The 14,373-nt window shown below is 41.7% G+C and overlaps 52 non-coding genes and 12 pseudogenes across 52 annotated transcripts; all 64 read left to right on the forward strand.

The window, feature by feature from the left end:
* Window positions 1-8: 8 nt before the first annotated feature.
* On the forward strand, window positions 9-127 carry LOC135062419 (5S ribosomal RNA). Its single transcript, XR_010248769.1, has one exon. It is a non-coding gene; the product is annotated as a 5S ribosomal RNA (ribosomal RNA).
* A 107-nt stretch (window positions 128-234) lies between these two features.
* LOC134900689 (5S ribosomal RNA) lies at window positions 235-353 on the forward strand. The gene has a single exon (XR_010174198.1). It is a non-coding gene; the product is annotated as a 5S ribosomal RNA (ribosomal RNA).
* Window positions 354-460: 107 nt separating this feature from the next.
* Window positions 461-579, forward strand: LOC135064059 (5S ribosomal RNA). The gene has a single exon (XR_010250376.1). It is a non-coding gene; the product is annotated as a 5S ribosomal RNA (ribosomal RNA).
* A 107-nt stretch (window positions 580-686) lies between these two features.
* Window positions 687-805, forward strand: LOC134900811 (5S ribosomal RNA). The gene has a single exon (XR_010174315.1). It is a non-coding gene; the product is annotated as a 5S ribosomal RNA (ribosomal RNA).
* A 107-nt stretch (window positions 806-912) lies between these two features.
* LOC135067985 (5S ribosomal RNA) lies at window positions 913-1,031 on the forward strand. Its single transcript, XR_010254195.1, has one exon. It is a non-coding gene; the product is annotated as a 5S ribosomal RNA (ribosomal RNA).
* A 107-nt stretch (window positions 1,032-1,138) lies between these two features.
* LOC135064576 (5S ribosomal RNA) lies at window positions 1,139-1,257 on the forward strand. The gene has a single exon (XR_010250883.1). It is a non-coding gene; the product is annotated as a 5S ribosomal RNA (ribosomal RNA).
* A 107-nt stretch (window positions 1,258-1,364) lies between these two features.
* On the forward strand, window positions 1,365-1,483 carry LOC135061572 (5S ribosomal RNA). Its single transcript, XR_010247950.1, has one exon. It is a non-coding gene; the product is annotated as a 5S ribosomal RNA (ribosomal RNA).
* A 107-nt stretch (window positions 1,484-1,590) lies between these two features.
* On the forward strand, window positions 1,591-1,709 carry LOC134890926 (5S ribosomal RNA; annotated as a pseudogene).
* A 107-nt stretch (window positions 1,710-1,816) lies between these two features.
* On the forward strand, window positions 1,817-1,935 carry LOC135065631 (5S ribosomal RNA). Its single transcript, XR_010251907.1, has one exon. It is a non-coding gene; the product is annotated as a 5S ribosomal RNA (ribosomal RNA).
* Window positions 1,936-2,042: 107 nt separating this feature from the next.
* Window positions 2,043-2,161, forward strand: LOC135059682 (5S ribosomal RNA). The gene has a single exon (XR_010246083.1). It is a non-coding gene; the product is annotated as a 5S ribosomal RNA (ribosomal RNA).
* A 107-nt stretch (window positions 2,162-2,268) lies between these two features.
* On the forward strand, window positions 2,269-2,387 carry LOC135065768 (5S ribosomal RNA). The gene has a single exon (XR_010252040.1). It is a non-coding gene; the product is annotated as a 5S ribosomal RNA (ribosomal RNA).
* Window positions 2,388-2,494: 107 nt separating this feature from the next.
* Window positions 2,495-2,613, forward strand: LOC135065839 (5S ribosomal RNA). Its single transcript, XR_010252109.1, has one exon. It is a non-coding gene; the product is annotated as a 5S ribosomal RNA (ribosomal RNA).
* Window positions 2,614-2,720: 107 nt separating this feature from the next.
* LOC135058982 (5S ribosomal RNA) lies at window positions 2,721-2,839 on the forward strand. Its single transcript, XR_010245403.1, has one exon. It is a non-coding gene; the product is annotated as a 5S ribosomal RNA (ribosomal RNA).
* Window positions 2,840-2,946: 107 nt separating this feature from the next.
* LOC134895927 (5S ribosomal RNA) lies at window positions 2,947-3,065 on the forward strand (annotated as a pseudogene).
* A 107-nt stretch (window positions 3,066-3,172) lies between these two features.
* LOC134884971 (5S ribosomal RNA) lies at window positions 3,173-3,291 on the forward strand. Its single transcript, XR_010169101.1, has one exon. It is a non-coding gene; the product is annotated as a 5S ribosomal RNA (ribosomal RNA).
* A 107-nt stretch (window positions 3,292-3,398) lies between these two features.
* On the forward strand, window positions 3,399-3,517 carry LOC135070215 (5S ribosomal RNA). The gene has a single exon (XR_010256387.1). It is a non-coding gene; the product is annotated as a 5S ribosomal RNA (ribosomal RNA).
* Window positions 3,518-3,624: 107 nt separating this feature from the next.
* On the forward strand, window positions 3,625-3,743 carry LOC135065695 (5S ribosomal RNA). The gene has a single exon (XR_010251968.1). It is a non-coding gene; the product is annotated as a 5S ribosomal RNA (ribosomal RNA).
* A 107-nt stretch (window positions 3,744-3,850) lies between these two features.
* LOC135059684 (5S ribosomal RNA) lies at window positions 3,851-3,969 on the forward strand. The gene has a single exon (XR_010246084.1). It is a non-coding gene; the product is annotated as a 5S ribosomal RNA (ribosomal RNA).
* A 107-nt stretch (window positions 3,970-4,076) lies between these two features.
* LOC135070525 (5S ribosomal RNA) lies at window positions 4,077-4,195 on the forward strand. Its single transcript, XR_010256687.1, has one exon. It is a non-coding gene; the product is annotated as a 5S ribosomal RNA (ribosomal RNA).
* A 107-nt stretch (window positions 4,196-4,302) lies between these two features.
* LOC135063378 (5S ribosomal RNA) lies at window positions 4,303-4,421 on the forward strand. Its single transcript, XR_010249711.1, has one exon. It is a non-coding gene; the product is annotated as a 5S ribosomal RNA (ribosomal RNA).
* Window positions 4,422-4,528: 107 nt separating this feature from the next.
* Window positions 4,529-4,647, forward strand: LOC134884876 (5S ribosomal RNA). The gene has a single exon (XR_010169007.1). It is a non-coding gene; the product is annotated as a 5S ribosomal RNA (ribosomal RNA).
* A 107-nt stretch (window positions 4,648-4,754) lies between these two features.
* Window positions 4,755-4,873, forward strand: LOC134888748 (5S ribosomal RNA; annotated as a pseudogene).
* A 107-nt stretch (window positions 4,874-4,980) lies between these two features.
* LOC135069618 (5S ribosomal RNA) lies at window positions 4,981-5,099 on the forward strand. The gene has a single exon (XR_010255796.1). It is a non-coding gene; the product is annotated as a 5S ribosomal RNA (ribosomal RNA).
* Window positions 5,100-5,206: 107 nt separating this feature from the next.
* LOC134900690 (5S ribosomal RNA) lies at window positions 5,207-5,325 on the forward strand. Its single transcript, XR_010174199.1, has one exon. It is a non-coding gene; the product is annotated as a 5S ribosomal RNA (ribosomal RNA).
* A 107-nt stretch (window positions 5,326-5,432) lies between these two features.
* LOC135064060 (5S ribosomal RNA) lies at window positions 5,433-5,551 on the forward strand. The gene has a single exon (XR_010250377.1). It is a non-coding gene; the product is annotated as a 5S ribosomal RNA (ribosomal RNA).
* Window positions 5,552-5,658: 107 nt separating this feature from the next.
* LOC135062290 (5S ribosomal RNA) lies at window positions 5,659-5,777 on the forward strand. Its single transcript, XR_010248643.1, has one exon. It is a non-coding gene; the product is annotated as a 5S ribosomal RNA (ribosomal RNA).
* Window positions 5,778-5,884: 107 nt separating this feature from the next.
* On the forward strand, window positions 5,885-6,003 carry LOC135067986 (5S ribosomal RNA). The gene has a single exon (XR_010254196.1). It is a non-coding gene; the product is annotated as a 5S ribosomal RNA (ribosomal RNA).
* Window positions 6,004-6,110: 107 nt separating this feature from the next.
* LOC135064577 (5S ribosomal RNA) lies at window positions 6,111-6,229 on the forward strand. Its single transcript, XR_010250884.1, has one exon. It is a non-coding gene; the product is annotated as a 5S ribosomal RNA (ribosomal RNA).
* A 107-nt stretch (window positions 6,230-6,336) lies between these two features.
* On the forward strand, window positions 6,337-6,455 carry LOC135061573 (5S ribosomal RNA). Its single transcript, XR_010247951.1, has one exon. It is a non-coding gene; the product is annotated as a 5S ribosomal RNA (ribosomal RNA).
* Window positions 6,456-6,562: 107 nt separating this feature from the next.
* On the forward strand, window positions 6,563-6,681 carry LOC134890927 (5S ribosomal RNA; annotated as a pseudogene).
* A 107-nt stretch (window positions 6,682-6,788) lies between these two features.
* LOC135065632 (5S ribosomal RNA) lies at window positions 6,789-6,907 on the forward strand. Its single transcript, XR_010251908.1, has one exon. It is a non-coding gene; the product is annotated as a 5S ribosomal RNA (ribosomal RNA).
* Window positions 6,908-7,014: 107 nt separating this feature from the next.
* On the forward strand, window positions 7,015-7,133 carry LOC135059685 (5S ribosomal RNA). Its single transcript, XR_010246085.1, has one exon. It is a non-coding gene; the product is annotated as a 5S ribosomal RNA (ribosomal RNA).
* A 107-nt stretch (window positions 7,134-7,240) lies between these two features.
* Window positions 7,241-7,359, forward strand: LOC135065769 (5S ribosomal RNA). Its single transcript, XR_010252041.1, has one exon. It is a non-coding gene; the product is annotated as a 5S ribosomal RNA (ribosomal RNA).
* A 107-nt stretch (window positions 7,360-7,466) lies between these two features.
* LOC135065850 (5S ribosomal RNA) lies at window positions 7,467-7,585 on the forward strand. Its single transcript, XR_010252120.1, has one exon. It is a non-coding gene; the product is annotated as a 5S ribosomal RNA (ribosomal RNA).
* A 107-nt stretch (window positions 7,586-7,692) lies between these two features.
* On the forward strand, window positions 7,693-7,811 carry LOC135058984 (5S ribosomal RNA). The gene has a single exon (XR_010245404.1). It is a non-coding gene; the product is annotated as a 5S ribosomal RNA (ribosomal RNA).
* A 107-nt stretch (window positions 7,812-7,918) lies between these two features.
* Window positions 7,919-8,037, forward strand: LOC134895928 (5S ribosomal RNA; annotated as a pseudogene).
* A 107-nt stretch (window positions 8,038-8,144) lies between these two features.
* Window positions 8,145-8,263, forward strand: LOC134884972 (5S ribosomal RNA). Its single transcript, XR_010169102.1, has one exon. It is a non-coding gene; the product is annotated as a 5S ribosomal RNA (ribosomal RNA).
* Window positions 8,264-8,370: 107 nt separating this feature from the next.
* LOC135063540 (5S ribosomal RNA) lies at window positions 8,371-8,489 on the forward strand. Its single transcript, XR_010249868.1, has one exon. It is a non-coding gene; the product is annotated as a 5S ribosomal RNA (ribosomal RNA).
* Window positions 8,490-8,596: 107 nt separating this feature from the next.
* LOC135070526 (5S ribosomal RNA) lies at window positions 8,597-8,715 on the forward strand. The gene has a single exon (XR_010256688.1). It is a non-coding gene; the product is annotated as a 5S ribosomal RNA (ribosomal RNA).
* A 107-nt stretch (window positions 8,716-8,822) lies between these two features.
* Window positions 8,823-8,941, forward strand: LOC135063379 (5S ribosomal RNA). Its single transcript, XR_010249712.1, has one exon. It is a non-coding gene; the product is annotated as a 5S ribosomal RNA (ribosomal RNA).
* A 107-nt stretch (window positions 8,942-9,048) lies between these two features.
* On the forward strand, window positions 9,049-9,167 carry LOC134884877 (5S ribosomal RNA). The gene has a single exon (XR_010169008.1). It is a non-coding gene; the product is annotated as a 5S ribosomal RNA (ribosomal RNA).
* A 107-nt stretch (window positions 9,168-9,274) lies between these two features.
* On the forward strand, window positions 9,275-9,393 carry LOC134888749 (5S ribosomal RNA; annotated as a pseudogene).
* A 107-nt stretch (window positions 9,394-9,500) lies between these two features.
* On the forward strand, window positions 9,501-9,619 carry LOC134889395 (5S ribosomal RNA; annotated as a pseudogene).
* A 107-nt stretch (window positions 9,620-9,726) lies between these two features.
* On the forward strand, window positions 9,727-9,844 carry LOC135066182 (5S ribosomal RNA). Its single transcript, XR_010252437.1, has one exon. It is a non-coding gene; the product is annotated as a 5S ribosomal RNA (ribosomal RNA).
* Window positions 9,845-9,951: 107 nt separating this feature from the next.
* Window positions 9,952-10,070, forward strand: LOC135060386 (5S ribosomal RNA). The gene has a single exon (XR_010246780.1). It is a non-coding gene; the product is annotated as a 5S ribosomal RNA (ribosomal RNA).
* A 107-nt stretch (window positions 10,071-10,177) lies between these two features.
* LOC134900812 (5S ribosomal RNA) lies at window positions 10,178-10,296 on the forward strand. Its single transcript, XR_010174316.1, has one exon. It is a non-coding gene; the product is annotated as a 5S ribosomal RNA (ribosomal RNA).
* Window positions 10,297-10,403: 107 nt separating this feature from the next.
* LOC135058731 (5S ribosomal RNA) lies at window positions 10,404-10,522 on the forward strand. Its single transcript, XR_010245155.1, has one exon. It is a non-coding gene; the product is annotated as a 5S ribosomal RNA (ribosomal RNA).
* A 107-nt stretch (window positions 10,523-10,629) lies between these two features.
* On the forward strand, window positions 10,630-10,748 carry LOC135058732 (5S ribosomal RNA). The gene has a single exon (XR_010245156.1). It is a non-coding gene; the product is annotated as a 5S ribosomal RNA (ribosomal RNA).
* A 107-nt stretch (window positions 10,749-10,855) lies between these two features.
* LOC134894686 (5S ribosomal RNA) lies at window positions 10,856-10,974 on the forward strand (annotated as a pseudogene).
* A 107-nt stretch (window positions 10,975-11,081) lies between these two features.
* LOC134892328 (5S ribosomal RNA) lies at window positions 11,082-11,200 on the forward strand (annotated as a pseudogene).
* A 107-nt stretch (window positions 11,201-11,307) lies between these two features.
* On the forward strand, window positions 11,308-11,426 carry LOC135065633 (5S ribosomal RNA). Its single transcript, XR_010251909.1, has one exon. It is a non-coding gene; the product is annotated as a 5S ribosomal RNA (ribosomal RNA).
* A 107-nt stretch (window positions 11,427-11,533) lies between these two features.
* On the forward strand, window positions 11,534-11,652 carry LOC135059687 (5S ribosomal RNA). Its single transcript, XR_010246087.1, has one exon. It is a non-coding gene; the product is annotated as a 5S ribosomal RNA (ribosomal RNA).
* A 107-nt stretch (window positions 11,653-11,759) lies between these two features.
* On the forward strand, window positions 11,760-11,878 carry LOC135065771 (5S ribosomal RNA). Its single transcript, XR_010252043.1, has one exon. It is a non-coding gene; the product is annotated as a 5S ribosomal RNA (ribosomal RNA).
* A 107-nt stretch (window positions 11,879-11,985) lies between these two features.
* Window positions 11,986-12,104, forward strand: LOC135063278 (5S ribosomal RNA). Its single transcript, XR_010249613.1, has one exon. It is a non-coding gene; the product is annotated as a 5S ribosomal RNA (ribosomal RNA).
* A 107-nt stretch (window positions 12,105-12,211) lies between these two features.
* On the forward strand, window positions 12,212-12,330 carry LOC134893896 (5S ribosomal RNA; annotated as a pseudogene).
* A 107-nt stretch (window positions 12,331-12,437) lies between these two features.
* LOC134884973 (5S ribosomal RNA) lies at window positions 12,438-12,556 on the forward strand. The gene has a single exon (XR_010169103.1). It is a non-coding gene; the product is annotated as a 5S ribosomal RNA (ribosomal RNA).
* A 107-nt stretch (window positions 12,557-12,663) lies between these two features.
* Window positions 12,664-12,782, forward strand: LOC134889191 (5S ribosomal RNA; annotated as a pseudogene).
* Window positions 12,783-12,889: 107 nt separating this feature from the next.
* On the forward strand, window positions 12,890-13,008 carry LOC135066262 (5S ribosomal RNA). The gene has a single exon (XR_010252515.1). It is a non-coding gene; the product is annotated as a 5S ribosomal RNA (ribosomal RNA).
* Window positions 13,009-13,115: 107 nt separating this feature from the next.
* On the forward strand, window positions 13,116-13,234 carry LOC135065332 (5S ribosomal RNA). Its single transcript, XR_010251615.1, has one exon. It is a non-coding gene; the product is annotated as a 5S ribosomal RNA (ribosomal RNA).
* A 107-nt stretch (window positions 13,235-13,341) lies between these two features.
* On the forward strand, window positions 13,342-13,460 carry LOC135058986 (5S ribosomal RNA). Its single transcript, XR_010245406.1, has one exon. It is a non-coding gene; the product is annotated as a 5S ribosomal RNA (ribosomal RNA).
* A 107-nt stretch (window positions 13,461-13,567) lies between these two features.
* Window positions 13,568-13,686, forward strand: LOC134894005 (5S ribosomal RNA; annotated as a pseudogene).
* Window positions 13,687-13,793: 107 nt separating this feature from the next.
* LOC134884974 (5S ribosomal RNA) lies at window positions 13,794-13,912 on the forward strand. The gene has a single exon (XR_010169104.1). It is a non-coding gene; the product is annotated as a 5S ribosomal RNA (ribosomal RNA).
* Window positions 13,913-14,019: 107 nt separating this feature from the next.
* LOC135070217 (5S ribosomal RNA) lies at window positions 14,020-14,138 on the forward strand. Its single transcript, XR_010256388.1, has one exon. It is a non-coding gene; the product is annotated as a 5S ribosomal RNA (ribosomal RNA).
* A 107-nt stretch (window positions 14,139-14,245) lies between these two features.
* On the forward strand, window positions 14,246-14,364 carry LOC135065696 (5S ribosomal RNA). Its single transcript, XR_010251970.1, has one exon. It is a non-coding gene; the product is annotated as a 5S ribosomal RNA (ribosomal RNA).
* Window positions 14,365-14,373: the final 9 nt, after the last annotated feature.

Here is a 14,373-nt window from a genome sequence, read left to right on the forward strand (position 1 = left end):
CAAAGCTCATATACAGCCACACCACACTGGATACGCCCAATCTCATCTGATCTTGGAAGCTAAGCAGTGTTGGGCCTGGTTAGTACTTGGATGGGAGACCACCTGGGAATACAAGGTGCTGTAGATATTTTTATACTGCCAACACCGTTCTGTTGATGCATTCCATTTTCAAATGTATTCATTTATGAACCAGTAGTTAGAAGTAGAAAAGTTCCAACAGAAACCACAAAGCTCATCTACAGCCACACCACACTGGATACGCCCAATCTCATCTGATCTTGGAAGCTAAGCAGTGTTGGGCCTGGTTAGTACTTGGATGGGAGACCACCTGGGAATACATGGTGCTGTAGATATTTTTATACTGCCAACACCGTTCTGTTGATGCATTCCATTTTAAAACGTATTCATTTATGAACCAGTAGTTAGAAGTAGAAAAGTTCTAACAGAAACCAGAAAGTTCATCTACAGCAACACCACACTGGATACGCCCAATCTCATCTGATCTTGGAAGCTAAGCAGTGTTGGGCCTGGTTAGTACTTGGATGGGAAACCACCTGGGAATACAAGGTGCTGTAGATATTTTTATACTGCCAACACCGTTCTGTTGATGCATTCCATTTTCAAACGTATTCATTTATGAACCAGTAGTTAGAAGTAGAAAAGTTCTAACAGAAACCACAAAGCTCATCTACAGCCACACCGCACTGGATACGCCCAATCTCATCTGATCTTGGAAGCTAAGCAGTGTTGGGCCTGGTTAGTACTTGGATGGGAGACCACCTGGGAATACAAGGTGCTGTAGATATTTTTATACTGCCAGCACCGTTCTGTTGATGCATTCCATTTTCAAACGTATTCATTTATGAACCAGTAGTTAGAAGTAGAAAAGTTCTAACATAAACCACAAAGCTCATCTACAGCCACACCACACTGGATACGCCCAATCTCATCTGATCTTGGAAGCTAAGCAGTGGTGGGCTTGGTTAGTACTTGGTTGGGAGACCACCTGGGAATACAAGGTGCTGTAGATATTTTTATACTGCCAACACCGTTCTGTTGATGCATTCCATTTTCAAACGTATTCATTTATGAACCAGTAGTTAGAAGTAGAAAAGTTCTAACAGAAACCTTAAAGCTCATCTACAGCTACACCACACTGGATACGCCCAATCTCATCTGATCTTGGAAGCTAAGCAGTGTTGGGCCTGGTTAGTACTTGGATGGGAGGCCACCTGGGAATACAAGGTGCTGTAGATATTTTTATACTGCCAACACCGTTCTGTTGATGCATTCCATTTTCAAACGTATTAATTTATGAACCAGTAGTTAGAAGTAGAAAAGTTCTAACAAAAACCACAAAGCTCATCTACAGCCACACCACACTGGATACGCCCAATCTCATCTGATCTTGGAAGCTAAGCAGTGTTGGGCCTGGTTAGTACTTGGATGGGAGATCACCTGGGAATACAAGGTGCTGTAGATATTTTTATTCTACCAACACCGTTCTGTTGATGCATTCCATTTTCAAACGTATTCAATTATGAACCAGTAGTTAGAAGTAGAAAAGTTCTAACAGAAACCACAAAGCTCATCTACATCCACAGTACACTGGATACGCCCAATCTCATCTGATCTTGGAAGCTAAGCAGTGTTGGGCCTGGTTAGTACTTGGATGGGAGACCACCTGGGAATACAAGGTGCTGTAGATATTTTTATACTGCCAACACCGGTCTGTTGATGCATTCCATTTTCAAACGTTTTCATTTATGAACCAGTAGTTAGAAGTAGAAAAGTTCTAACAGAAACCACAAAGCTCATCTACAGCCACACCACACTGGGTACGCCCAATCTCATCTGATCTTGGAAGCTAAGCAGTGTTGGGCCTGGTTAGTACTTGGATGGGAGACCACCTAGGAATACAAGGTGCTGTAGATATTTTTATACTGCCAACACCGTTCTGTTGATGCATTCAATTTTCAAATCTATTCATTTATGAACCAGTAGTTAGAAGTAGAAAAGTTCTAACAGAAACCAGAAAGTTCATCTACAGCAACACCACACTGGATACGCCCAATCTCATCTGATCTTGGAAGCTAAGCAGTGTTGGGCCTGGTTAGTACTTGGATGGGAGACCACCTGGGAATACAAGGTGCTGTAGATATTTTTATACTGCCAACACCGTTCTGTTGATGCATTCCATTTTCAAACGTATTCATTTATGAACCAGTAGTTAGAAGTAGAAAAGTTCTAACAGAAACCACAAAGCTCATCTACAGCCACACCACACTGGATACGCCCAATCTCATCTGATCTTGGAAGCTAAGCAGTGTTGGGCCTGGTTAGTACTTGGATGGGAGACCACCTGGGAATACAAGGTTCTGTAGATATTTTTATACTGCCAACACCGTTCTGTTGATGCATTCCATTTTCAAACGTATTCATTTATGAACCAGTAGTTAGAAGTAGAAAAGTTCTAACAGAAACCACAAAGCTCATCTACAGCCACACCACACTGGATACGCCCAATCTCATCTGATCTTGGAAGCTAAGCAGTGTTGGGCCTGGTTAGTACTTGGATGGGAGACCACCTGGGAATACAAGGTGCTGTAGATATTTTTATACTGCCAACACCGTTCTGTTGATGCATTCCATTTTCAAACGTATTAATTTATGAACCAGTAGTTAGAAGTAGAAAAGTTCGAACAAAAACCACAAAGCTCATCTACAGCCACACCACACTGGATATGCCCAATCTCATCTGATCTTGGAAGCTAAGCAGTGTTGGGCCTGGTTAGTACTTGGATGGGAGACCACCTGGGAATACAAGGTGCTGTAGATATTTTTATTCTACCAACACCGTTCTGTTGATGCATTCCATTTTCAAACGTATTCATTTATGAACCAGTAGTTAGAAGTAGAAAAGTTCTAACAGAAACCAGAAAGTTCATCTACAGCAACACCACACTGGATACGCCCAATCTCATCTGATCTTGGAAACTAAGCAGTGTTGGGCCTGGTTAGTACTTGGATGGGAGACCACCCAGTGATACAAGGTGCTGTAGATATTTTTATACTGCCAACACCGTTCTGTTGATGCATTCCATTTTCAAACGTTTTCATTTATGAACCAGTAGTTAGAAGTAGAAAAGTTCTAACAGAAACCACAAAGCTCATCTACAGCCACAGTACACTGGATACGCCCAATCTCATCTGATCTTGGAAGCTAAGCAGTGTTGGGCCTGGTTAGTACTTGGATGGGAGACCACCTGGGAATACAAGGTGCTGTAGATATTTTTATACTGCCAACACCGGTCTGTTGATGCATTCCATTTTCAAACGTTTTCATTTATGAACCAGTAGTTAGAAGTAGAAAAGTTCTAACAGAAACCACAAAGCTCATCTACAGCCACACCACACTGGGTACGCCCAATCTCATCTGATCTTGGAAGCTAAGCAGTGTTGGACCTGGTTAGTACTTGGATGGGAGACCACCTAGGAATACAAGGTGCTGTAGATATTTTTATACTGCCAACACCGTTCTGTTGATGCATTCAATTTTCAAATCTATTCATTTATGAACCAGTAGTTAGAAGTAGAAAAGTTCTAACAGAAACCAGAAAATTCATCTACAGCAACACCACACTGGATACGCCCAATCTCATCTGATCTTGGAAGCTAAGCAGTGTTGGGCCTGGTTAGTACTTGGATGGGAGACCACCTAGGAATACAAGGTGCTGTAGATATTTTTATACTGCCAACACCGTTCTGTTGATGCATTCCATTTTCAAATGTATTCATTTATGAACCAGTAGTTAGAAGTAGAAAAGTTCTAACAGAAACCAGAAAGTTCATCTACAGCAACACCACACTGGATACGCCCAATCTCATCTGATCTTGGAAGCTAAGCAGTGTTGGGCCTGGTTAGTACTTGGATGGGAGACCACCTGGGAATACAAGGTGCTGTAGATATTTTTATACTGCCAACACCGTTCTGTTGATGCATTCCATTTTCAAACGTATTCATTTATGAACCAGTAGTTAGAAGTAGAAAAGTTCTAACAGAAACCACAAAGCTCATCTTCAGCTACACCGCACTGGATATGCCCAATCTCATCTGATCTTGGAAGCTAAGCAGTGTTGGGCCTGGTTAGTACTTGGATGGGAGACCACCTGGGAATACAAGGTGCTGTAGATATTTTTATACTGCCAACACCGTTCTGTTGATGCATTCCATTTTCAAACGTGTTCATTTATGAACCAGTAGTTAGAAGTAGAAAAGTTCTAACAGAAACCACAAAGCTCATCTACAGCCACACCACACTGGATACGCCCAATCTCATCTGATCTTGGAAGCTAAGCAGTGTTGGGCCTGGTTAGTACTTGGATGGGAGACCACCTGGGAATACAAGGTGCTGCAGATATTTTTATACTGCCAACACCGTTCTGTTGATGCATTCCATTTTCAAATGTTTTCATTTATGAACCAGTAGTTAGAAGTAGAAAAGTTCTAACAGAAACCACAAAGCTCATCTACAGCCACACCACACTGGATACGCCCAATCTCATCTGATCTTGGAAGCTAAGCAGTGTTGGGCCTGGTTAGTACTTGGATGGGAGACCACCAGGTAATACAAGGTGCTGTAGATATTTTTATACTGCCAACACCGTTCTGTTGATGCATTCCATTTTCAAACGTATTCATTTATGAACCAGTAGTTAGAAGTAGAAAAGTTCTAACAGAAACAACAAAGCTCATCTACAGCCACAGCACACTGGATACGCCCAATCTCATCTAATCTTGGAAGCTAAGCAGTGTTGGGCCTGGTTAGTACTTGGATGGGAGACCACCTGGGAATACAAGGTGCTGTAGATATTTTTATACTGCCAACACCGTTCTGTTGATGCATTCCATTTTCAAACGTATTCATTTATGAACCAGTAGTTAGAAGTAGAAAAGTTCTAACAGAAACCACAAAGCTCATATACAGCCACACCACACTGGATACGCCCAATCTCATCTGATCTTGGAAGCTAAGCAGTGTTGGGTCTGGTTAGTACTTGGATGGGAGACCACCTGGGAATACAAGGTGCTGTAGATATTTTTATACTGCCAACACCGTTCTGTTGATGCATTCCATTTTCAAATGTATTCATTTATGAACCAGTAGTTAGAAGTAGAAAAGTTCCAACAGAAACCACAAAGCTCATCTACAGCCACACCACACTGGATACGCCCAATCTCATCTGATCTTGGAAGCTAAGCAGTGTTGGGCCTGGTTAGTACTTGGATGGGAGACCACCTGGGAATACATGGTGCTGTAGATATTTTTATACTGCCAACACCGTTCTGTTGATGCATTCCATTTTAAAACGTATTCATTTATGAACCAGTAGTTAGAAGTAGAAAAGTTCTAACAGAAACCAGAAAGTTCATCTACAGCAACACCACACTGGATACGCCCAATCTCATCTGATCTTGGAAGCTAAGCAGTGTTGGGCCTGGTTAGTACTTGGATGGGAAACCACCTGGGAATACAAGGTGCTGTAGATATTTTTATACTGCCAACACCGTTCTGTTGATGCATTCCATTTTCAAACGTATTCATTTATGAACCAGTAGTTAGAAGTAGAAAAGTTCTAACAGAAACCACAAAGCTCATCTACAGCCACACCGCACTGGATACGCCCAATCTCATCTGATCTTGAAAGCTAAGCAGTGTTGGGCCTGGTTAGTACTTGGATGGGAGACCACCTGGGAATACAAGGTGCTGTAGATATTTTTATACTGCCAGCACCGTTCTGTTGATGCATTCCATTTTCAAACGTATTCATTTATGAACCAGTAGTTAGAAGTAGAAAAGTTCTAACATAAACCACAAAGCTCATCTACAGCCACACCACACTGGATACGCCCAATCTCATCTGATCTTGGAAGCTAAGCAGTGGTGGGCTTGGTTAGTACTTGGTTGGGAGACCACCTGGGAATACAAGGTGCTGTAGATATTTTTATACTGCCAACACCGTTCTGTTGATGCATTCCATTTTCAAACGTATTCATTTATGAACCAGTAGTTAGAAGTAGAAAAGTTCTAACAGAAACCTTAAAGCTCATCTACAGCTACACCACACTGGATACGCCCAATCTCATCTGATCTTGGAAGCTAAGCAGTGTTGGGCCTGGTTAGTACTTGGATGGGAGGCCACCTGGGAATACAAGGTGCTGTAGATATTTTTATACTGCCAACACCGTTCTGTTGATGCATTCCATTTTCAAACGTATTAATTTATGAACCAGTAGTTAGAAGTAGAAAAGTTCTAACAAAAACCACAAAGCTCATCTACAGCCACACCACACTGGATACGCCCAATCTCATCTGATCTTGGAAGCTAAGCAGTGTTGGGCCTGGTTAGTACTTGGATGGGAGATCACCTGGGAATACAAGGTGCTGTAGATATTTTTATTCTACCAACACCGTTCTGTTGATGCATTCCATTTTCAAACGTATTCAATTATGAACCAGTAGTTAGAAGTAGAAAAGTTCTAACAGAAACCACAAAGCTCATCTACATCCACAGTACACTGGATACGCCCAATCTCATCTGATCTTGGAAGCTAAGCAGTGTTGGGCCTGGTTAGTACTTGGATGGGAGACCACCTGGGAATACAAGGTGCTGTAGATATTTTTATACTGCCAACACCGGTCTGTTGATGCATTCCATTTTCAAACGTTTTCATTTATGAACCAGTAGTTAGAAGTAGAAAAGTTCTAACAGAAACCACAAAGCTCATCTACAGCCACACCACACTGGGTACGCCCAATCTCATCTGATCTTGGAAGCTAAGCAGTGTTGGGCCTGGTTAGTACTTGGATGGGAGACCACCTAGGAATACAAGGTGCTGTAGATATTTTTATACTGCCAACACCGTTCTGTTGATGCATTCAATTTTCAAATCTATTCATTTATGAACCAGTAGTTAGAAGTAGAAAAGTTCTAACAGAAACCAGAAAGTTCATCTACAGCAACACCACACTGGATACGCCCAATCTCATCTGATCTTGGAAGCTAAGCAGTGTTGGGCCTGGTTAGTACTTGGATGGGAGACCACCTGGGAATACAAGGTGCTGTAGATATTTTTATACTGCCAACACCGTTCTGTTGATGCATTCCATTTTCAAACGTATTCATTTATGAACCAGTAGTTAGAAGTAGAAAAGTTCTAACAGAAACCACAAAGCTCATCTACAGCCACACCACACTGGATACGCCCAATCTCATCTGATCTTGGAAGCTAAGCAGTGTTGGGCCTGGTTAGTACTTGGATGGGAGACCACCTGGGAATACAAGGTTCTGTAGATATTTTTATACTGCCAACACCGTTCTGTTGATGCATTCCATTTTCAAACGTATTCATTTATGAACCAGTAGTTAGAAGTAGAAAAGTTCTAACAGAAACCACAAAGCTCATCTACAGCCACACCACACTGGATACGCCCAATCTCATCTGATCTTGGAAGCTAAGCAGTGTTGGGCCTGGTTAGTACTTGGATGGGAGACCACCTGGGAATACAAGGTGCTGTAGATATTTTTATACTGCCAACACCGTTCTGTTGATGCATTCCATTTTCAAACGTATTAATTTATGAACCAGTAGTTAGAAGTAGAAAAGTTCTAACAAAAACCACAAAGCTCATCTACAGCCACACCACACTGGATATGCCCAATCTCATCTGATCTTGGAAGCTAAGCAGTGTTGGGCCTGGTTAGTACTTGGATGGGAGACCACCTGGGAATACAAGGTGCTGTAGATATTTTTATTCTACCAACACCGTTCTGTTGATGCATTCCATTTTCAAACGTATTCATTTATGAACCAGTAGTTAGAAGTAGAAAAGTTCTAACAGAAACCAGAAAGTTCATCTACAGCAACACCACACTGGATACGCCCAATCTCATCTGATCTTGGAAACTAAGCAGTGTTGGGCCTGGTTAGTACTTGGATGGGAGACCACCCAGTGATACAAGGTGCTGTAGATATTTTTATACTGCCAACACCGTTCTGTTGATGCATTCCATTTTCAAACGTTTTCATTTATGAACCAGTAGTTAGAAGTAGAAAAGTTCTAACAGAAACCACAAAGCTCATCTACAGCCACAGTACACTGGATACGCCCAATCTCATCTGATCTTGGAAGCTAAGCAGTGTTGGGCCTGGTTAGTACTTGGATGGGAGACCACCTGGGAATACAAGGTGCTGTAGATATTTTTATACTGCCAACACCGTTCTGTTGATGCATTCAATTTTCAAATCTATTCATTTATGAACCAGTAGTTAGAAGTAGAAAAGTTCTAACAGAAACCAGAAAGTTCATCTACAGCAACACCACATTGGATACGCCCAATCTCATCTGATCTTGGAAGCTAAGCAGTGTTGGGCCTGGTTAGTACTTGGATGGGAGACCACCTGGGAATACAAGGTGCTGTAGATATTTTTATACTGCCAACACCGTTCTGTTGATGCATTCCATTTTCAAACGTATTCATTTATGAACCAGTAGTTAGAAGTAGAAAAGTTCTAACAGAAACCACAAAGCTCATCTTCAGCTACACCGCACTGGATATGCCCAATCTCATCTGATCTTGGAAGCTAAGCAGTGTTGGGCCTGGTTAGTACTTGGATGGGAGACCACCTGGGAATACAAGGTGCTGTAGATATTTTTATACTGCCAACACCGTTCTGTTGATGCATTCCATTTTCAAACGTGTTCATTTATGAACCAGTAGTTAGAAGTAGAAAAGTTCTAACAGAAACCACAAAGCTCATCTACAGCCACACCACACTGGATACGCCCAATCTCATCTGATCTTGGAAGCTAAGCAGTGTTGGGCCTGGTTAGTACTTGGATGGGAGACCACCTGGGAATACAAGGTGCTGCAGATATTTTTATACTGCCAACACCGTTCTGTTGATGCATTCCATTTTCAAATGTTTTCATTTATGAACCAGTAGTTAGAAGTAGAAAAGTTCTAACAGAAACCACAAAGCTCATCTACAGCCACACCACACTGGATACGCCCAATCTCATCTGATCTTGGAAGCTAAGCAGTGTTGGGCCTGGTTAGTACTTGGATGGGAGACCACCAGGTAATACAAGGTGCTGTAGATATTTTTATACTGCCAACACCGTTCTGTTGATGCATTCCATTTTCAAACGTATTCATTTATGAACCAGTAGTTAGAAGTAGAAAAGTTCTAACAGAAACAACAAAGCTCATCTACAGCCACAGCACACTGGATACGCCCAATCTCATCTAATCTTGGAAGCTAAGCAGTGTTGGGCCTGGTTAGTACTTGGATGGGAGACCACCTGGGAATACAAGGTGCTGTAGATATTTTTATACTGCCAACACCGTTCTGTTGATGCATTCCATTTTCAAACGTTTTCATTTATGAACCAGTAGTTAGAAGTAGAAAAGTTCTAACAGAAACCACAAAGCTCATCTACAGCCACAGCACACTGGATACGCCCAATCTCATCTGATCTTGGAAGATAAGCAGTGTTGGGCCTGGTTATTACTTGGATGGGAGACCACCTGGGAATACAAGGTGCTGTAGATATTTTTATACTGCCAACACCGTTCTGTTGATGCATTCCATTTTCAAACGTATTCATTTATGAACCAGTAGTTAGAAGTAGAAAAGTTCTAAAAGAAACCAGAAAGTTCATCTACAGCAACACCACACTGGATACGCCCAATCTCATCTGATCTTGGAAGCTAAGCAGTGTTGGGCCTGGTTAGTACTTGGATGGGAGACCACCTGGGAATACAAGTGCTGTAGATATTTTTATACTGCCAACACCGGTCTGTTGATGCATTCCATTTTCAAACGTTTTCATTTACGAACCAGTAGTTAGAAGTAGAAAAGTTCTAACAGAAACCACAAAGCTCATCTACAGCCACACCACACTGGATACGCCCAATCTCATCTGATCTTGGAAGCTAAGCAGTGTTGGGCCTGGTTAGTACTTGGATGGGAGACCACCTAGGAATACAAGGTGCTGTAGATATTTTTATACTGCCAACACCGTTCTGTTGATGCATTCCATTTTCAAACGTATTCATTTATGAACCAGTAGTTAGAAGTAGAAAAGTTCTAACAGAAACCACAAAGCTCATCTACAGCCACACCGCACTGGATACGCCCAATCTCATCTGATCTTGGAAGCTAAGCAGTGTTGGGCCTGGTTAGTACTTGGATGGGAGACCACCTGGGAATACAAGGTGCTGTAGATATTTTTATACTGCCAACACCGTTCTATTGATGCATTCCATTTTCAAACGTATTCATTTATGAACCAGTAGTTAGAAGTAGAAAAGCTCTAACAGAAACCACAAAGCTCATCTACAGCCACACCACACTGGATACGCCCAATCTCATCTGATCTTGGAAGCTAAGCAGTGTTGGGCCTGGTTAGTACTTGGATGGGAAACCACCTGGGAATACAAGGTGCTGTAGATATTTTTATACTGCCAACACCGTTCTGTTGATGCATTCCATTTTCAAACGTATTCATTTATGAACCAGTAGTTAGAAGTAGAAAAGTTCTAACAGAAACCACAAAGCTCATCTACAGCCACACCACACTGGATACGCCCAATCTCATCTGATCTTGGAAGCTAAGCAGTGTTGGGCCTGGTTAGTACTTGGATGGGAAACCACCTGGGAATACAAGGTGCTGTAGATATTTTTATACTACCAACACCGTTCTGTTGATGCATTCCATTTTCAAATGTATTCATTTATGAACCAGTAGTTAGAAGTAGAAAAGTTCTAACAGAAACCAGAAAATTCATCTACGGCAACACCACACTGGATACGCCCAATCTCATCTGATCTTGGAAGCTAAGCAGTGTTGGGTCTGGTTAGTACTTGGATGGGAGACCACCCAGTAATACAAGGAGCTGTAGATATTTTAATACTGCCAACACCGTTCTGTTGATGCATTCCATTTTCAAACGTATTCATTTATGAACCAGTAGTTAGAAGTAGAAAAGTTCTAACAGAAACAACAAACCTCATCTACAGCCACAGCACACTGGATACGCCCAATCTCATCTAATCTTGGAAGCTAAGCAGTGTTGGGCCTGGTTAGTACTTGGATGGGAGACCACCTGGGAATACAAGTTGCTGTAGATATTTTTATACTGCCAACACCGGTCTGTTGATGCATTCCATTTTCAAACGTTTTCATTTATGAACCAGTAGTTAGAAGTAGAAAAGTTCTAACAGAAACCACAAAGCTCATCTACAGCCACACCACACTGGGTACGCCCAATCTCATCTGATCTTGGAAGCTAAGCAGTGTTGGGCCTGGTTAGTACTTGGATGGGAGACCACCTAGGAATACAAGGTGCTGTAGATATTTTTATACTGCCAACACCGTTCTGTTGATGCATTCAATTTTCAAATCTATTCATTTATGAACCAGTAGTTAGAAGTAGAAAAGTTCTAACAGAAACCAGAAAGTTCATCTACAGCAACACCACACTGGATACGCCCAATCTCATCTGATCTTGGAAGCTAAGCAGTGTTGGGCCTGGTTAGTACTTGGATGGGAGACCACCTGGGAATACAAGGTGCTGTAGATATTTTTATACTGCCAACACCGTTCTGTTGATGCATTCCATTTTCAAACGTATTCATTTATGAACCAGTAGTTAGAAGTAGAAAAGTTCTAACAGAAACCACAAAGCTCATCTACAGCCACACCACACTGGATACGCCCAATCTCATCTGATCTTGGAAGCTAAGCAGTGTTGGGCCTGGTTAGTACTTGGATGGGAGACCACCTGGGAATACAAGGTTCTGTAGATATTTTTATACTGCCAACACCGTTCTGTTGATGCATTCCATTTTCAAACGTATTCATTTATGAACCAGTAGTTAGAAGTAGAAAAGTTCTAACAGAAACCACAAAGCTCATCTACAGCCACACCACACTGGATACGCCCAATCTCATCTGATCTTGGAAGCTAAGCAGTGTTGGGCCTGGTTAGTACTTGGATGGGAGACCACCTGTGAGTACAAGGTGCTGTAGATATTTTTATACTGCCAACACCGTTCTGTTGATGCATTCCATTTTCAAACGTATTAATTTATGAACCAGTAGTTAGAAGTAGAAAAGTTCTAACAAAAACCACAAAGCTCATCTACAGCCACACCACACTGGATATGCCCAATCTCATCTGATCTTGGAAGCTAAGCAGTGTTGGGCCTGGTTAGTACTTGGATGGGAGACCACCCAGTGATACAAGGTGCTGTAGATATTTTTATACTGCCAACACCGTTCTGTTGATGCATTCCATTTTCAAACGTTTTCATTTATGAACCAGTAGTTAGAAGTAGAAAAGTTCTAACAGAAACCACAAAGCTCATCTACAGCCACAGTACACTGGATACGCCCAATCTCATCTGATCTTGGAAGCTAAGCAGTGTTGGGCCTGGTTAGTACTTGGATGGGAGACCACCTGGGAATACAAGGTGCTGTAGATATTTTTATACTGCCAACACCGGTCTGTTGATGCATTCCATTTTCAAACGTTTTCATTTATGAACCAGTAGTTAGAAGTAGAAAAGTTCTAACAGAAACCACAAAGCTCATCTACAGCCACACCACACTGGGTACGCCCAATCTCATCTGATCTTGGAGGCTAAGCAGTGTTGGACCTGGTTAGTACTTGGATGGGAGACCACCTAGGAATACAAGGTGCTGTAGATATTTTTATACTGCCAACACCGTTCTGTTGATGCATTCAATTTTCAAATCTATTCATTTATGAACCAGTAGTTAGAAGTAGAAAAGTTCTAACAGAAACCAGAAAATTCATCTACAGCAACACCACACTGGATACGCCCAATCTCATCTGATCTTGGAAGCTAAGCAGTGTTGGGCCTGGTTAGTACTTGGATGGGAGACCACCTAGGAAAACAAGGTGCTGTAGATATTTTTATACTGCCAACACCGTTCTGTTGATGCATTCCATTTTCAAATGTATTCATTTATGAACCAGTAGTTAGAAGTAGAAAAATTCTAACAGAAACCAGAAAGTTCATCTACAGCAACACCACACTGGATACGCCCAATCTCATCTGATCTTGGAAGCTAAGCAGTGTTGGGCCTGGTTAGTACTTGGATGGGAGACCACCTGTGAATACAAGGTGCTGTAGATATTTTTATACTGCCAACACCGTTCTGTTGATGCATTCCATTTTCAAACGTATTAATTTATGAACCAGTAGTTAGAAGTAGAAAAGTTCTAACAAAAACCACAAAGCTCATCTACAGCCACACCACACTGGATATGCCCAATCTCATCTGATCTTGGAAGCTAAGCAGTGTTGGGCCTGGTTAGTACTTGGATGGGAGACCACCTGGGAATACAAGGTGCTGTAGATATTTTTATTCTACCAACACCGTTCTGTTGATGCATTCCATTTTCAAACGTATTCATTTATGAACCAGTAGTTAGAAGTAGAAAAGTTCTAACAGAAACCAGAAAGTTCATCTACAGCAACACCACACTGGATACGCCCAATCTCATCTGATCTTGGAAGCTAAGCAGTGTTGGGCCTGGTTAGTACTTGGATGGGAGACCACCCAGTGATACAAGGTGCTGTAGATATTTTTATACTGCCAACACCGTTCTGTTGATGCATTCCATTTTCAAACGTTTTCATTTATGAACCAGTAGTTAGAAGTAGAAAAGTTCTAACAGAAACCACAAAGCTCATCTACAGCCACAGTACACTGGATACGCCCAATCTCATCTGATCTTGGAAGCTAAGCAGTGTTGGGCCTGGTTAGTACTTGGATGGGAGACCACCTGGGAATACAAGGTGCTGTAGATATTTTTATACTGCCAACACCGGTCTGTTGATGCATTCCATTTTCAAATGTTTTCATTTATGAACCAGTAGTTAGAAGTAGAAAAGTTCTAACAGAAACCACAAAGCTCATCTACAGCCACACCACACTGGGTACGCCCAATCTCATCTGATCTTGGAAGCTAAGCAGTGTTGGACCTGGTTAGTACTTGGATGGGAGACCACCTAGGAATACAAGGTGCTGTAGATATTTTTATACTGCCAACACCGTTCTGTTGATGCATTCAATTTTCAAATCTATTCATTTATGAACCAGTAGTTAGAAGTAGAAAAGTTCTAACAGAAACCAGAAAATTCATCTACAGCAACACCACACTGGATACGCCCAATCTCATCTGATCTTGGAAGCTAAGCAGTGTTGGGCCTGGTTAGTACTTGGATGGGAGACCACCTAGGAATACAAGGTGCTGTAGATATTTTTATAC

Source organism: Pseudophryne corroboree, chromosome 3, assembly GCF_028390025.1.
Source record: "Pseudophryne corroboree isolate aPseCor3 chromosome 3, aPseCor3.hap2, whole genome shotgun sequence".
Classification (NCBI taxonomy): Eukaryota; Metazoa; Chordata; class Amphibia; order Anura; family Myobatrachidae; genus Pseudophryne; species Pseudophryne corroboree.